Source organism: Eleutherodactylus coqui, chromosome 1, assembly GCF_035609145.1.
Source record: "Eleutherodactylus coqui strain aEleCoq1 chromosome 1, aEleCoq1.hap1, whole genome shotgun sequence".
In the NCBI taxonomy this organism is placed as follows: domain Eukaryota; kingdom Metazoa; phylum Chordata; class Amphibia; order Anura; family Eleutherodactylidae; genus Eleutherodactylus; species Eleutherodactylus coqui.
In genome coordinates, this window is record NC_089837.1 from 32,628,286 (window position 1) to 32,646,844 (window position 18,559).

The 18,559-nt window shown below is 40.8% G+C and overlaps 1 protein-coding gene across 1 annotated transcript in view; it reads right to left on the bottom strand.

Moving 5' to 3' along the window:
• Nucleotides 1–18,559, bottom strand: part of SCARA5 (scavenger receptor class A member 5) — a 290,718-nt gene that overhangs the window by 245,158 nt on the left and 27,001 nt on the right. The window lies entirely within an intron of this gene.

Below are 18,559 nucleotides of genomic sequence, written 5' to 3' on the forward strand. Positions count from 1 at the left end.
ACTGGGAGAATTCCAAGACAGAGGAAGCAAGTGGCAAGGTGCCATGTTCTGTTGAGGGAGCGTGACGATTAAGAAGGGCCCGAATTCCTGCAACCTCTTGTGCTGCTAGGTGCCGCCTGACAGACGGAAAGATTCTCTGGTAGTGTACTGCCAGGCTCTCATGTACCACTGATACTCCTGCCAGTTTCAAGTACGGGGGTCCCTTGTCCCCTATTCTTCTCATTGTGGGGTTGGTGCACCCCCCACAGTGAGGAGGAGACTAAAAGGAGTTGCTCAGTCGCATCAGCGATCCATTCACTTTCAACAGGACTGATGAGACACCTCAGCAGGTGCTGCTCAGCTATTTCCGTCAGCTTCATTGAAATGACTGGGGCGCTGACTGTGCATGCTCAGCCAGCGTTCTTTTCACAGTGATGTCACAGCGGGGGAAGAAGCGACCCTCACAGTGACAGCTGAGCGGAGCACCAAAGTACCATTCTCCAGATCAGAGGGGTCTCAGTGGTGAGACCCTCATAGATCAGCAAGTTAACCCACTTCTAATCTTGGTACGACCCATTTAATAAACCGGTTTGTGTTCAAGCATTATGTGGGGGGGGACAGGAATTCTTTTGCACACCACCATCAGGCCAAGATGGAGGCGAGAACTGAGGAGTTGCAGTGTCTTTGAGGACTTTTTGACCCTGGTTGTTTTCCAGCTTCTTCCAAGAATCACTGCAGACAAGGTGAGGCCTCAACAGCAACAGCTCAACCTCCGGGGTTCGAATCAGTATGTGGCCTATCTAATAATAGTATTTACACGGAATGGTGGTCTTCCAATCATGATGATTTTTGATGCTGCAAGAAAGAGTTGACCACCTGATGAAGCAGTGTTTATCAGTTTGTTGGGTGATCAGGGGCACCTTCTTGCCCGATCATTGGGCTACGTACAATGCCTTTTAAGACCTTCACGCCCCAGGACTACACATACATCCTGGGCACTCAGGCATTGTATAGAATGGGATTGGGAGCCAATCCTGCTCTATACATCGCGGGTGACAGCTCTCTTTGACAGATGATACCCACCCACAACAGTCCATTAAATTGAAAGGGCTGTCCTGGGTGCATTAGGTCCTCCAAGGTTGATTCATGCTCTTTGGGTGGTAGATGAGGGTCCAAATGCCAGAGCAACCTTTATCAGCCCGTAATGTCTTAATAGAGTGCATAAAATGGGTTTTCTTAACAATTTTCCATGGTTAAACTCCATTTTTAGTGTAGACGCTATGAACCGATATGCCCGTGGTATTCTGGCATCTGGCAATTTACTGGATCAGAATCATAAAATGGGCTCAGTTTTACTTATTCTACCTCATTGTATCAAACTCTAAACGATTACATAAGTAGTCCGGCTTGTATCCTGAGTGGTAAATCCCTTCATCTGAAGTTCATTATCGAATAATGAGAATTCCAAAGGAGTAAAACTTAAAACGCGTTGTGTAAATGGATTACTCCACTATTGTTATGACTCGATGTAATGAAATAATGCTGCTGGAGTTTACTGATATAAAATATCATTAGAAAGTCAAATCTCTCCATCTCTCTTATTCCTCGCTCTCGGCTCTTAATAGATTGGCCAACCTATCAAACGCATTGGGTAAAAGCGAAAACCCAAACGACCACAAAAGGGAAACAGATGTAGAATCCAGAAAAACCTCAATAAATTGTGGTTGGGATGTGTTTCCAATTTTAATCTATAAAAGATGTACATGAATTCCAACCTGAAATATAGGAAGACACCTTCCATGGAAGGACTATATATTACGCGAGTGTGCGGAGAGGAGCACATACGTGTGATCGGATGGCCTACGCATCTGCTGACAAAATTACATGCAGTGATTTCTCACTTACAGTAAAGAGACCTCATGGGAATATTTTCAGATGACCCATGTAGAAAAAATATACTCATGAACCATCCAACACTCAGGTTCCAGATTTCCCCGGCTCCTGAATGTCGGACCGTGAGTGGTCATCTAGTCACAATGAGCCTTCTTGGTGTTACTATGACCCAGTATCACCCTGCCACAACATTCTCTTTGCATCACAATATTGGGCTACATTCGGCTCATGCTCTGGACCCAAAACGCGTGACATATCATACCTATATTTTAGGACTTAGAGGGGCTGTTCTTTGAGTTTATCCAATAAATACCAAGTATCTTGTCTGTTCGTGAATTGTCTTGAAGGCTATGGCTAAATGGCCGTGGCCAACCCCTGCCGCCATGCCCAGAGACTTCTTCAGGCATTTTCAACTACGACATGAACATTGCAATTGGGATGCAGCACTCTACAACTTTCATTGTAGCATTGCACTGCAGTATTGTGTAAAGGGATAATGCTACTGACTTTCCCCTTACTAATAGAGTGGTGTTCCACCCCTGTCTGATGCAAAAAATGGTCACTAGTTTGAGCCCCATCCCCTCTGGTCCGGTACACAGCCAGGAGGTGGAGTGGAGATGAGGAGGAGATTGACGTTTGTCAGTGCCGGTCTAAAGAGCTTTGACAACCACTGTTTGTTACCCTCTGCTGGCCAGAATCAAGGATGGGGAGTCATAGAACAGGCACTGTGGGCACCACGTTGAAGCCGCCAATTAGTGTCATTTTGGCTGAACCTTAGGCTGTAGAGAGAGTTTGTTTCACACTCTTAAGGGACGAAACCGCAATGTGGCTAGTGCGTGACCTACAAAAACCAGCTTCGTAATAGGAGAATAGTGAAGGCTTAGGGCAGCAATGCTAAAGATTCACCACAGTTGCTACCAATGACAAGTGGCAAAAGAGGTTCCAGAAATGTGTGAGTGGACTACAAGCCCCGGTATTCTGTTACATGAGATCCCTGGCCAGGGTGGGGGGCAAATGGACTAACAGGACTGTAATGATAATTGCGTGTGAGGTTTAACAATGGCGTCATAGCTTATAGTCGGGCAAGGCCTTGTGAGAGTTGAAGTGTTATATATGCTGTTACATAGGTGCAATGCAAAGTGTTAACACAGATGTGTATGACGTATAATGGTTAAGTGTATGACGATATGTCTATGACGCAGTATGTGTAGTGGTGCAGCAAGGCACGTGTTTAACCCTTTCCAATCCACTGTCTGATGTCTAAAGACATTATGATTTAAGGCTGTACAGCTCCGATGTTGGAAGATGCCCATCAGGGTTCTCTTACTGTATATTGCCAGCCTCTCTGTTGTCAGAGCCTATCCAATGTGTCACCTGATGCAGTACTGGCTTTAGCCAGCAGATAGCACTGTTGTATAACAGCAGAAAAAGAGTAAGCCCCCTAGGAAAACCAGGATACAAACTGGATTAGAAAGGGTGAAGGTGACGCAGCAGGTAAAATGTAGAGTACCGCGGGAAAGAAACCGCCAGTACGATGACGATGTGAGAAGTAAAGGACGTCTAAGACATGTGAGAGTTATGCTTCCAGCTTGTTATGCAACGTTTAAAGTACGAACCCCCCAACGGAGCGCAATACTGTTTAGAATCAACTGTTCAGTAAAATTATATTTTAATAGAAAAAGACTGTGCCGCCTCCGTTTGTCATCGCCGCGCCATCTGGCCAGAACTATAGGATGCAACGTCTTCATACTGCAATACCCTATGGGCAATTGTAACCGGCCGAGGGTGGTGATGCAACAGCGGTTCACTAGCATTCACCACCCGCGACTGCTCAGAGTATGGCTGTATGAAGACGTTTCTTCCTATAGTTCTGGCCAGAAAGCCTGTTCACTGCAGCAGCAGCAGGTGTACAGTCATTCAATATCCTGCTAAACCATCAAATCTTTTATGCAGCCCTGAAATTCAACTCGACACCTGTAGATTTACTCTTCCATCAAGTCTAATAGTCACATCGCAGCCAAGACTTTATGGTTCTCCTCATCTTCCCCTTCGACCTCAGGCTATAACGGTGTTATAGAAGCAATCATATCCATTTTACAGACATAGTAATACTAGAGAATGAAGATAATTGGATAGAAAATAATTAGGGCATTGGAACCTCCGAAGTAACTTTAGACAAGAGAAATTGGGGTCTGTGCACAACCTCCCGTGCCAAAATCTCCTATTATTGGAAGGAGCGTGCTGTGTGTAACATGATCCCGAGCTCTGGAGACCCCTGGAAGAGCATGATGAACATTACAAAAGTTCTCAACGAAACTATAAAAACTCCACACGTGTTCTTGTGTTTTCCTACAAGCGTGATCAAAACAACACAGTCTTCATATTAGCCATTGTATCCATCCGTCTCTCCAACTATGTGACATCTCATGATTAACGGGAAAACAGCCCGCTTCTTAGGGATGAAAACATTTAGACAGCTGGTAATTTGGCACCAGAAACTTTTGCGGTGGAGGTCCAGGAAGACGTGCACCTTGGCACAGGAGACAGGTCTCAGGGGAAGAGGTGGTTTCTCTTGAAAGCTATGATCGAAATATCCCTATTAGTCAACCGGTGAACTCAAATGACATTGAACAATCTCAACGATTCCGTCAGCCAAAATAAAACCGCTGCCATGGAGCAAAAAAAAAAAGAATGTGATATATGACCTCTTCGGGTTCTAAGAATGCATCACAACCCGTCACCACTTGGAAATGTTTTACAGATATTCCTCAAATGAAGACATTCTATCCATAGAATCCTCCTCTCCTGACCAGCGCTGGGCTGTGCAGGTGCTCCGTCCATCTTGGCCAATGTCTTTGGCACCTTGAGATATAGATTGAGCTCTAAGAGCTGTTGCCCATAACCACAATCCCACACATGAGTAATCCCTTTCCCACAATGGCCATTTAATAAGTGGAGCGAGAGACAATTCTCCGGGTTGGGTGTGGACGCTGTATCCATTGGCATGCGTTATCTTGTACGTTCTAGGGTTTTGCTATAAATTCAATAAGACGTCTTGTTTTAGGAATGATCTGATCATCGGCCATGGACAGATTTAGTCAACAGGAACTAACGGGGTCATGGCCACCCACAAGCAGAACTTGGAGTTACACAGTCAGTATCTTTAGGGACACCATTTAAAGGGGTATTCCAGGTTGTTGTGTACACACAGAACGTCTAACAGGACAGGCTTGCAGATAGAAATTGTTTTTTAACCTTTCGAGATCACTTACTTTTGGTGGTTTTAAGGACGGGGCACATTTCCTTTTGGGGGTTACAAAGACAGGGCACATTTCCTTTGAGGGGGGCACAGACAGGACACATTTTCTTTGGCTCATACATTTACTTTGGTGGTCATACAGATGGGGAATATTTATTTTTGGGAGTCGTGCATGTAGGGCACATTTTGTTGGGCGCACATTTCCTTGGGATTTATCGCAGACGGGCCCATTTCCTTTTGGGGGGTCTCGCAGATAGCACACATTAAAGTTGGGAATGCACAGACTGAGCATATTTATTTGTGCTGGGGAAGGGTTTCACAAAGTGGCACATTTACAGCAAAGTGGCACTTTGACAGCATAGACAGGGCTGAGTACTTGGGGGGGGGGGGCAAAGAGGGAGCACGTTTAAATTGTCATGCTACAGATGGGGCAATTTACATGGGAGACACATAGCATATATACTTTGTTAGGCATGAAGTGGGCAAGTTAGAAAAAGGCTACAACTTCACAAAGAAATGGTTCACAGCAAAACTGCAGCATTAGTACAAGTTGAGAGCAATCTACGATACCTGTTTCTCTTTAAAAATGGCTACTTGCAAACATCATCCCATAGAGAACTGTTAAGATTACTTGTAACCCTGTACTATTGTTCAGATCTACAGTTATGCCCCACATTCTAAGATTGTGATTATCTTGCAGTACCATGGCTGACCACATGGCACACAAAGCATTTCGATATACAACGTGCAGCACAAAGTAAGTTGATACACGAAGTGATATTGTAAGTCTACGGATAAAGCCATTACTACTCACATCAATCTGCCTAACACTGACCCAAGAAGGTTGTCCACCCTGGACATCTCTGCCAGGAACACCGGGGGAAGAAAGTCATTACACAGATATTACAAGAACTAATTGGACTTCATATAAATATGCTGGGTAATCCAGGGGGAGAGATGATATATGAAGGTGCTTTTATTATGATACATAGGGGGCAGTATTATAGTAGTTATATTCTTGTACATAGGGGACAGTATTATAGTAGTTATATTCTTGTACATAGGGGGCAGTATTATAGTAGTTATATTCTTGTACATAGTAGGCAGTATTATAGTAGTTATATTCTTGTACATAGAGGCAGTAATATAGTAGTTATATTCTTGTACATAGGGGGCAGTATTATAGTAGTTATATTCTTGTACATAGGAGGCAGTATTATAGTAGTTATATTCTTGTACATAGGGGGCAGTATTATAGTAGTTATATTCTTGTACATAGGAGGCAGTATTATAGTAGTTATATTCTTGTACATAGGGGGCAGTATTATAGTAGTTATATTCTTGTACATAGGGGCAGTATTATAGTAGTTATATTCTTGTACATAGGGGCAGTATTATAGTAGTTATATTCTTGTACATGGGGAGCAGTATTATAGTAGTTATATTCTTGTACATAGGGGGCAGTATTATAGTAGGTATATTCTTGTACATAGGGGGCAGTATTATAGTGGTTATATTCTTGTACATAGGGGGCAGTATTATAGTAGTAATATTCTTGTACATAGGAGCAGTATTAAAGTAGTTATATTCTTGTACATAGGGGGCAGTATTATAGTAGTTATATTCTTGTACATAGGGGGCAGTGTTATAGTAGTTATATTCTTGTACATAGGGGGCAGTATTATAGTGGTTATATTCTTGTACATAGGGGGCAGTATTATAGTAGTAATATTCTTGTACATAGGGGGCAGTATTATAGTAGTAATATTCTTGTACATGGGAGGCAGTATTATATTAGTTATATTCTTGTACATAGGAGGCAGTATTATAGTAGTTATATTCTTGTACATAGGGGGCAGTATTATAGTAGTTATATTCTTGTACATGGGAGGCAGTATTATATTAGTTATATTCTTGTACATAGGAGGCAGTATTATAGTAGTTATATTCTTGTACATAGGGGGCAGTATTATAGTAGTTATATTCTTGTACATAGGGGGCAGTATTATAGTAGTTATATTCTTGTACATGGGAGGCAGTATTATATTAGTTATATTCTTGTACATAGGAGGCAGTATTATAGTAGTTATATTCTTGTACATAGGAGGCAGTATTATAGTAGTTATATTCTTGTACATAGTAGCAGTATTATAGTAGTTATATACTTATACATAGGGGGCAGTATTATAGTAGTTATATTCTTGTACATAGGGGGGGAGGAATTATAGTAGTTATATTCTTGTACATAGGGGCAGTATTATAGTAGTTATATTCTTGTACATAGGGGGCAGAATTATAGTAGTTTTATTCTTGTACATAGGGGGCAGTATTATAGGAGTTACATTCTTGTACATAGGGGGCAGTATTATAGTAGTTATATTCTTGTACATAGGGGGCAGTATTACAGTAGTTACATTCTTGAACAAAGGGGGGCAGTATTATAGTAGTTATATTCTTGTACATAAGGAGCAGTATTATAGTAGTTATATTTTTGTACATAGGGGTCAGTATTATAGTAGTTATATTCTTGTACATAAGGAGCAGTATTAAAGTAGTTATATTTTTGTACATAGGGGGCAGTATTATAGTAGTTTTATTCTTGTACATAGGGGGCAGCATTATAGGAGTTACATTCTTGTACATAGGGGGCAGTATTATAGTAGCTATATACTTGTACATAGGAGGCAGTATTATAGTAGTTATATTCTTGTACACAGGTGCAGTATTATAGTAGTTATATTCTTGTACATAGGGGCAGTATTATAGTAGTTATATTCTTGTACATAGGGGCAGTATTATAGTAGTTATATTCTTGTACATAGGAGGCAGTATTGTAGTAGTTATATTCTTGTACATAGGAGGCAGTATGATAGTTATATTCTTGTACATAGGGGGCAGTATTATAGTGGTTATATTCTTGTACATAGGAGCAGTATTATAGTAGTTATATTCTTGTAGATAGGGGACAGTATTATAGTAGTTATATTCTTGTACATGGGAGGCAGTATTATATTAGTTATATTCTTGTACATAGGAGGCAGTATTATAGTAGTTATATTCTTGTACATAAGGGGAAGAATTATAGTAGTTATATTCTTGTACATAGTAGCAGTATTATAGTAGTTATATTCTTGTACATAGGGGGGCAGTATTATAGTAGTTATATTCTTGTACATAGGGGCAGTATGATAGTAATTATATTCTTGTACATTGGAGGCAGTATTATAGTAGTTATATTCTTGTACATAGGGGCAGTATGATAGTAATTATATTCTTGTACATTGGAGGCAGTATTATAGTAGTTATATTCTTGTACATAGGAGTCAGTATTATAGTAGGTTTATTCTTGTACATAGGGGGGCAGTATTATAGTAGTTATATTCTTGTACATAGGCGGCAGTATTATAGTAGTTTTATTCTTGTACATAGGGGCCAGTATTATAGGAGTTACATTCTTGTACATAGGGGGCAGTATTATAGTAGTTATATTCCTGTACATAGGGGGCAGTATTATAGTAGATATATTCTTGTACATAGGGGGGCAGTATTATAGTAGTTATATTCTTGTACATAGGAGGCAGTATTATAGTAGTTATATTTTTGTACATAGGGGGCAGTATTATAGTAGTTTTATTCTTGTGCATAGGGGGCAGTATTATAGGAGTTACATTCTTGTACATAGGGGGCAGTATTATAGTAGCTATATTCTTGTACATAGGAGGCACTATTATAGTAGTTATATTCTTGTACACAGGAGCAGTATTATAGTAGTTATATTCTTGTACATAGGGGCAGTATTATAGTAGTTATATTATTGTACATAGGGGCAATATTCTAGTAGTTATATTCTTGTACATAGGAGGCAGTATTGTAGTAGTTATATTCTTGTACATAGGAGGCTGTATGATAGTAGTTATATTCTTGTACATAGGGGGCAGTATTATAGTGGTTATATTCTTGTACATAGGAGTAGTATTATAGTAGTTATATTCTTGTAGATAGGGGGCAGTATTATAGTAGGTATATTCTTGTACATGGGAGGCAGTATTATATTAGTTATATTCTTGTACATAGGAGGCAGTATTATAGTAGTTATATTCTTGTACATAGGGGGCACTATTATAGTAGTTATATTCTTGTACATAGTAGCAGTATTATAGTAGTTATATTCTTATACATAGGGGGCAGTATTATAGTAGTTATATTCTTCTACATAGGGGGGCAGTATTATAGTAGTTATATTCTTGTACATAGGGGCAGTATTCTAGTAGTTATATTCTTGTACATAGGAGGCAGTATTGTAGTAGTTATATTCTTGTACATAGGAGGCAGTATGATAGTAGTTATATTCTTGTACATAGGGGGCAGAATTATAGTGGTTATATTCTTGTACATAGGAGCAGCATTATAGTAGTTATATTCTTGTAGAAAGGGGGCAGTATTATAGTAGTTATATTCTTGTACATGGGAGGCAGTATTATATTAGTTATATTCTTGTACATAGGAGGCAGGATTATAGTAGTTATATTCTTGTACATAGGGGGCAGTATTATAGTAGTTATATTCTTGTACATAGTAGCAGTATTATAGTAGTTATATTCTTATACATACGGGGCAGTATTATAGTAGTTATATTCTTGTACATAGGGGCAGTATGATAGTAGTTATATTCTTGTACATTGGAGGCAGTATTATAGTAGTTATATTCTTGTACATAGGAGTCAGTATTATAGTAGGTTTATTCTTGTACATAGGGGGGCAGTATTATAGTAGTTATATTCTTGTACATAGGGGCAATATTATAGTAGTTATATTTTGATACAGTGCATAAGGGACATTTCTATAGCATCTTATCACAACATAAGTCTCAGTACCCCTGTAACTAAAAATAATGGAGAAATAATGGGATTAAAAACTGAATTTGATGATTATTACTCTTGAAGTGTCTCCTAGAAAAGTATGCTTCATACAAATCCCAGATTAAATTATTCGTACATCTTCCTGCCAAGCATGATGTTGGGGATGGCGGTTTTACAGATAAATAAGGGGATATCAGCATTACAGCACTGTATGATTTGGCGGCAGTTAAAACCCATGATCCACTCTCTGTCAATGACCTCACTGCAGATAGAGTCTGAGCTGGATACAAGCTACAACATAATGCCATGATATGATTGCAGGATGGGTAGTTAACAGCTTTAACACATTGTGACGGATCTGTCTTCAATCATGTCAACTCAAATAACACATATCAGCATTAGCGGGGATTTTACAGAGGACGAGGTTTATATCTTCACTTAGTGACTGTGTCCAAACTAAATCAGACTCATATTTAAATGGGGAAAAAAATACTCACAATGGAAAAAGTTATAAACATTGCATATATAGTAGTTGCAGGTGTCGAACTGGCATCTAACATAAAGCAGTTTTGAAATCTTGCTTCAGAAATGTTATCTTTTAGTACTTTTTTTCTACCATTTTATTGTGCTACATGCGTCTCTGTAATACTGTAGTTCCCTCTTGCTCATAATCATGTTTCTTTTTAACAGCACACCTTGTGGTCAAACACGGTATTGCAAGTAAATTTATAAAAATAATCAAGAATTTTTAAACTTGTGTAACCCTATGGTGATGTAATTTAAATTCACTATATTTCATTGCGAAGCAGTAATTGCATCCCTAATTCAAACACAAAAAATATATCACTCTAGGAAGCCAGAATTGCTCTTGAACTGGTGAATATCCAAATACACTCTTTGTAACAAAAAATCCAGCCCCCAGAAGAAGCTGTCATTTTGCAGTAGAACCTGTCCTGCAGTTCCATCTCAGGCAGATCTGTAATGATGGGAGTTGTGGTGATTAGATGAACGGTCTTGTCACTGGAGGCCCTAAAAGTGGTTCCCCCCTTGGCCTATAAGAGGCTCTCGGAGGCTCCTTGTGTGTAGTGACCTCTTCCTCTGCTTGTGTAGAGCTTGTTGGCCACTAGACTCCTCTACGACACAGAGAAGAGATTTCACCCCATTACCAGAGACATTTTGCAGCCACATGTGTCCTTCTTATGGTGACTACCAAGAGGCTTTTTCCAGCAGGATAATGCCCGGCCGCTCACACAAGGGGGTCACAGGAATTCCTCCACAACATTGTCACACTTTCTTGGCTGCGCGGTCACCAAATTTATCACCCATAGAAGAGTAGAAAACGCAAGTGAACTGATACAGGAACAACACTGGAACCTGAGGATGCAACTAATCAATAGCCAGGTATATAAGTGCAAACCCTTCACTGCATTCCACCAAGAATATGGACATTAACCCTTTTGGTGCCCTAGATCACCAGGGATGTAGTTATTAATCCCCTCACTGCCCTAGACTACCTAGGATGCAGGCATTACTCTCTTCATTAAGACCACCAGGGATGCAAGCATCATTCCCCCACTGCTGTAGATTACCATCATGTGTTTATTGTCCTAGACAACCAGGCATGCATGCATTAAAACCTTTCCTGCCTTTGATTACCATGGATGCTGGCATTCACCCCTTCACTGCCTTAGACCACCAGGGATGCAGTGATTAATTCTCTTACTGTCCTAAATCACCAGACAGGCATCCATAAATACATTTATAACCCTAAACTGCCAGAGATGCAAGTATTATTCCCTCACTGCCGTGGACCACCAACATATGCGCTTTCTTTTTGCCTCGGATCACCAGGGATACAAACTTTAGTGGCTTCACTGTCCGAGACCACCAGAGATGCAGGCATTAAACCCTGACCTTGAACCTACAGAGATTACCTTTGCCCCTTCACTCCAACAGTCTACCATGGAGGCAACATTTCCTCTTGTCAAGGAATGTTAACATTTGTAAATATATGGAAGCATTCCACTAATATCTATTTGATCCTGTCCTTGATTGCCAATCTGACCAGCTACAATGGTTTACATGGAACAATGGACAAGACCCTACACATAGGACCTGTCACTGGATAAAATCAGCAGGGCTTACTGCTTGGCTATGCAGCTGCAGCCCCACTGACTTTATCCCCTTTTCCTTTGCACTTGTTGGAGGGTATAGGCTAGCCAACTGGGGGTGGTAGTGCGGGCATGGAACTAGGGAGATATGTCCTGGCAGCAGATTCTGTCCCCAGGTGGTCCCTGATAGGGGGCATAAATTACAGAGGTGAGGGGACACACATGTGGGGTCCACATCCCGTCTAGTAAATAATAGGGCATGCGTCTGCTTGCTCAAATCGGTTTAATATTCTGCAGCAGGAAGAACATTTACACAGTTCAATCAGCAAGTTGCTTCTCACTTAGTCAATCCATTCTCTCAATGAGGAAACTGTGTTACCAACGCAGCAAGTTATATTTACTTGCGGCACATATACATTGGCAGCGGAGATGTAGCAGACACCGTTCTCTTCAACATTCTGAGAGGTAGAGATGGTTCTGGTACTTCCTTACTGGCAGCATTGAATAATCCAGTGGAGCCCACCTCCATTAGGATTCCACATTCCCAATCTGTTCAGTATAGGACCCGTAGGCTGGGTGCTGCAGGCAGGGACAATACAGTACAGGACCCATAGGTTGGGCGCTGCTGGCAGGGATGATACAGTACAGGACCCGTAGGCTGGGCGCTACTGGGAGGGGCATACAGTACAGGACCCGTAAGCTGGGTGCTGCTGGCAGGGTTGATGCAGTACAGGACCCCTAGACTGGGCACTGCTGGAAGGGACAATACAGTACAAGACCCTTAGGCTGGCAGGGGTGATACAGTGCAGGACCTGTAGGCTGGGTGCTGCTGGTAGGGTCAAAATGGTGCAGGACCTGTAGGCTGGGTGCTGCTGGCAGGGATGATACAGTACAGGAGCTGTAGGCTGGGGCTGCTGGCAGGGTCAATATGGTGCAGGACCTTTAGGCTGGGTGCTGCTGGCAGGGATGATACAGTACAGGACCCGTAGGCTGGGCACTGTAAGAGGGAAAAGTGTGCAAAAAAGGGTATTTTTTATTACTATATTTGGGTGCTTTTTTAAACAATTTTTTATCTTGTTTTTTTTTTTTTACATTTTTGTGATTGCTATGATAATACATTGCAGTATTTCTGTACTCCAATGTATTAGGATCACAGGTCCCGGCAGAACAGGACAGCATCCAGTTGCTTTGGCAAACCATCAGCCCTCTATCATTACATTGAAATTACATAGCAAAGGCCAATGATGTCACAGAGGGAGTGCCCTCCCTCTGTCAACCCTTTATATGCTGCGATCAACACTGATGGCGGCATGTAAGGGTTTTACAGCGGGGATCGGTCTTCAGTCACAGCCAGCTTCCGCTGTAGGTGGCCCGGGCTCAGCTTCTGAGCTGGCACCATCCATAGGATGTAAGCTTACATCCTGGAGAGGAAACTGCTTCTCAGCCAGGATACAATTTTATGTCTAGTGGTGTTAAGGGGTTAAGTCATTGAGCTTCAACGCTGTCATTATATTACATATCCTAAAAGTTATGCCTTTACTTTTCATAGTGATCTCATTATGTAACTCCTCCGAGCCTAAAAGCTTATTGAAACCTATTGTTTTGTTGTAAGAGCTAAATGTAAAGTAAATGATCCCCCCAGAAATAATGAATAACCTCACCGGAACAATTACGGCGCCCAAAATAAACCATTTTTTATAAAACATAAACCAGACGCTCAGCACTAAATGAAACAAATGTGACCCAAACGATTTCCTAATAACTAATATCGAGTCATAAGTCAACACTAAACACTGTTCGCTGCACCTTCCCCCAGATGCCTCGAAATTGGAGAGAATGGATTTTTTGGCACATGTTATATCAGAGCCGAGAGGCTGAGAATCTACAATATTCACCAGAAAACTATTTTTTCCCCCATGGTTACAGCGTGGACTTCACTTCTGTGGATCTGAGCAACAATCTGTTTTTTTTTTTTTGCTTGTACAGCTGCAGATCGAGCGCCTCGAAGAGCCTTGGAGTGGGCGGGTTACGTGAACCAAGCCAAGTCCTCCTTTGTTCTCCAAGGACCTGATATAAGTGCTAATGTCAGTAAAATATTGCCGTTACCCCTATTATGGAAAGCCGAGTCCATCTGTTTCTCTGCAAGAAAATTACCTGAGCAATGAAGAAATAAGTAGTCGCCTAATCATAACCAGATAGACCCCGACATGAGGCGAGAACTTGTGAGAGTCACGTGCTTGCAAATCCACCTTTCTCCAGATTTATTCCGGGACACTTAATGTTGGACACAAAGTAGAAATAAACTATCTATTGTCTTTCCAGTTCCGGAGACATTCGACTATTTTTCAAAAACTTTTATGGCCAAACCACAATAACAAGACGGTAACGAGAAAAGAAAATATGTGGTGGAGCCAAAGACTGCAGGCCCATATGGCGCTGTTAGCAAACAGGGAGCTTATTTCATCCTTTCCTCCCGTAATCCCTCATAGAACAGAACATTTACAGTATGTTTCTCCGTCTGATATTTAAGGCCTGGAGTGTGAAATGTGTAGTCATACGGCTTGTAACAAGGTGAAAAGATGAAATGTTCATCCAAACATGGAGAAAAATGAGTGTTTGGAGTAAAAATTCTTGGCTCAGAGGTGAGGTCTATTTTTCTTTAACTACATGTATTTCCAATTTCTGTGGTAGTAAAGGGAGAATGTAGAGAGGGAGCGACTACTAATAATGTTCTGTCTGGATTCATACTGGCTGGCTGAAGGAGATAGATAGATAGATAGATAGATAGATAGATAGATAGATAGATAGATAGATAGATAGATAGATAGATAGATAGATAGGAGATGGATAGATAGATAGATAGATAGATAGATAGATAGATATGAGAGAGAGAGATAGATAGATAGATAGATATGAGAGATAGATAGATAGATAGGAGATAGATATGAGATAGATAGATAGATAGATAGATAGATAGATAGATAGATAGATAGATAGATAGATAGATAGATAGATAGATAGATAGGAGATAGATAGATAGATATGAGAGAGAGAGATAGATAGATAGATAGATATGAGAGATAGATAGATAGATAGGAGATAGATATGAGATAGATAGATAGATAGATAGATAGATAGATAGATAGTAGAATAGATAGATAGGAGATAGATAGATATGAGAATAGATAGATAGATAGATATGAGAATAGATAGATAGATATTAGATAGATAGATATGAGATAGATAGATAGATAGATAGATAGATATGAGATAGATAGATAGATAGATATTATATGAGAGAGATAGATATTAGATAGATAGATAGATAGATAGATAGATACGAGATAGATAGATAGTAGAGATGAGCAAGCACGCTAGGGCCCAGATCCGAAGACCACTGGGCCGCCCTTATTGGGGCAATGCCCCTGCTTAGAGATCTCTCTCTACCGCCCGCCACTCACCCCCGACGCCCCCCCCCCCCCCCCCCACCCAAACACGCTCGGACCAGTAAGCAGTTACTCAAGAAGAGCGATGCTTGCTCGAGTAACTGCTTTATCTGAGCGTGCTCGCTCATCTCTAATAGATAGATAGATATGAGACAGATAGACATGATATAGATAGATATGAGATAGATAGATAGCTAGATAGATATGAGATAGCTAGATAGATATGAGATACATAGATGGATATGAGATAGATAGATATGAGACCGATAGACATGACATAGGTAGATATGAGATAGATATATAGATAGATATGAGATAGATAGATAGATAGATAGATAGATAGATAGATAGATAGATAGATAGATAGATAGATAGATAGATAGATAGATATGAGATAGATAGATATGAGATAGATCGATAGATAGATAGATAGATAGATAGATAGATAGATAGATAGATAGATATGAGATATATAGATAGATAGATATGAGATATATAGATAGATAGATATGAGATATATAGATAGATAGATATGAGATAGATAGATAGATAGATATGAGATAGATAGATAGGAGATAGATAGATAGGAGATAGATAGATAGATAGATAGATAGATAGATAGATATGAGATAGATAGATAGATAGATAGATAGATAGATAGATAGATATGAGATAGATAGATAGATAGATAGATAGATAGATATGAGATATGAGATAGATAGATCACTATTGCTACCCTGTTTCCCTGAAAATAAGACATAGCATGATTTTCCAGAATTATTGAGGATGCAAAATGATTTTTCAGGCTTTTTGAGGATGCTTGAAATATAAGCCCTACTCCAAAATTAAGCCCTGCTAACAGTTAATTAAAAAGTCAATTTAAATAGTGTCCAGGCAGCTATACATGTAAAAAAGTTAAACCTTTTTGAACAAAAAATAATATAAGACACTGTCTTATTTTCGGGGAAACACGGTACTTAAGCCATTAAGGGGGTCACTATTACTGCAAAGGCCCTTATGGGGGTTACTATTATTACTGGAGCTATTAAGAGGGTCACAATTACTACAGGAGCCATTAAGGGGGTTACCATTACTATTGGGGCCACCAAGGGGGCCATTTACTAGTGGGGCCACTTCAGTCAAGTCTCAATGGTTCAAATACATGTTGGATATCTTGTGCATTGACTCTTTCAAAGCCTGTAAAATTAGTGTTGGTGGGGTTTACAGGGGTGGGGTGGATCTCACATTTCACCTCAATCAAAATAAAGGCTTGGCAGGTTCCCTTTAAGTAGATCTTTCTGTGAATAGTTACATTGTATCATATGTCATTTGCATATGTCATGGCAATATTTGACCACTCATGGATTTTGTCTCTCTGTCAGCTGCTTGGCGGCTCGGTGTTCTTGCGGTTTGTGGTATCTGGTGAGGGAAAGACATCTTCATGGATTTCCAATTTCTGTTTCATGAGCGGTTAGACTTTTCTTCAGCTAATCTGTGTTTAGGGAGTCAAATCCCTGAGTTCCCAGGCAGATTAGTGAAGAATGTTCTTTATATTTCCTGTTGGCCTCTTGTATTCCTGAGAAGACCGAGAGGCTCAAAGCTGAAGACAAGTAACTGATTAGCAGTAAATGGGGAAAAGAGAATATGAAGAAATATGTAATAACGTCCTCAAATATGGACAGGACTAGGGCGCTCATTAATTACTGATCATGGGGGTCTAACTAGTAGGACCCTGACTTTCTTTAGACTACGCTGCAGCGCTACTTACTTTATGTTAGAAGCATGCTCTGATAGTAGACAAATCAAAGCCAGTCCTACTGCTGCGACCCTCATCGATTGGCTGTAATCTATGGGAGAACCTGGCAGCAAGTGTTCTATTTCTCTGCAGCACTCCCACAGGTGAAATGAGGCATTACACTGTTCTTGCTACACATCATGAAGAATATAGGAAATAAAGGCAGAGTGGAAAAGATAAATCACCCAATACTGTAGAAGGAAACTACACCTGTATTACTTGATCATGAGAGTTACATAGTGGAAGGAGCAGGGTCCCCAGCAGTTCATCGTGCTGATCTGGTGGGAGGTCACAAAATTAAACTTACATTTTGGAAAAGCAATGTGCCAGCAGCACATAGGATTTCAGGAGACAACTGTACTGATCCTATGGTGGGCAACGACCTATCCATTTTTAGGATCATGTTATTGAGGACAGGGAATGAGAAAAAGTCACAAAAGTGTTGGGGGTGGAGTAAGAAGCCATGTAGCCCCAGCCTTGGCATGGTTCACATCAGCGCTTTCGATTTCCATTGTTCAGCTTCGTCGTAGGATCCAAACAGCGAAAACAACTGAAGAGCCAGATGTAGCACATGATGGGCATGAACAGCACCCAAAATTATTGTTGACCTATCCTCAGGATAGGTCATCAACAGTTGATCAGCAGAAGTCCTCTATTACGGATTCAGCTGATTGAAATGACAGCGGCATTCAGGTGAGTGCTGCTGTCATTTCAGTCCATAGCAAGAGCAGCGCTGTACATTGTGTAGTGGCTGTGCCTGGTATTGCACTGCCATTCATTTGAATGGCTCAGGCCATATGTCTTATGTATGTGATGCCACTGGCATGAGAAGAGCACACGGTGCCCACCGGAGCACCACAGCCTCTTCAACCAGCTGATGGGCAGGAATCCTGAACTGCGGCCCCCGCCAGTCAACTATTGATGGCCTACAGATGTTGCAGCATGCATGTTAGCGTGCTACTAAGTTAGTAATGCACAGCCTGGCACCGCTATGCTATTTGCGTGGTGCAACTGACGTTCAAAGTGAATATCAGTGGCAAAAGCCACGATGAGTGCTAACGTTGATCGCAGTGTCAACCCTCTAAATGCCGCTGTCAATTTAAATGCTTAGGAGTCCTGATTTGCCCCTCTGCTATGCGATTGCGGACTGCTGTTTGGTTGTCATGGCAGTTGGAGACCCTCTGAAGGCCGACAGGGCTGCCGTGAAGAAATACTTA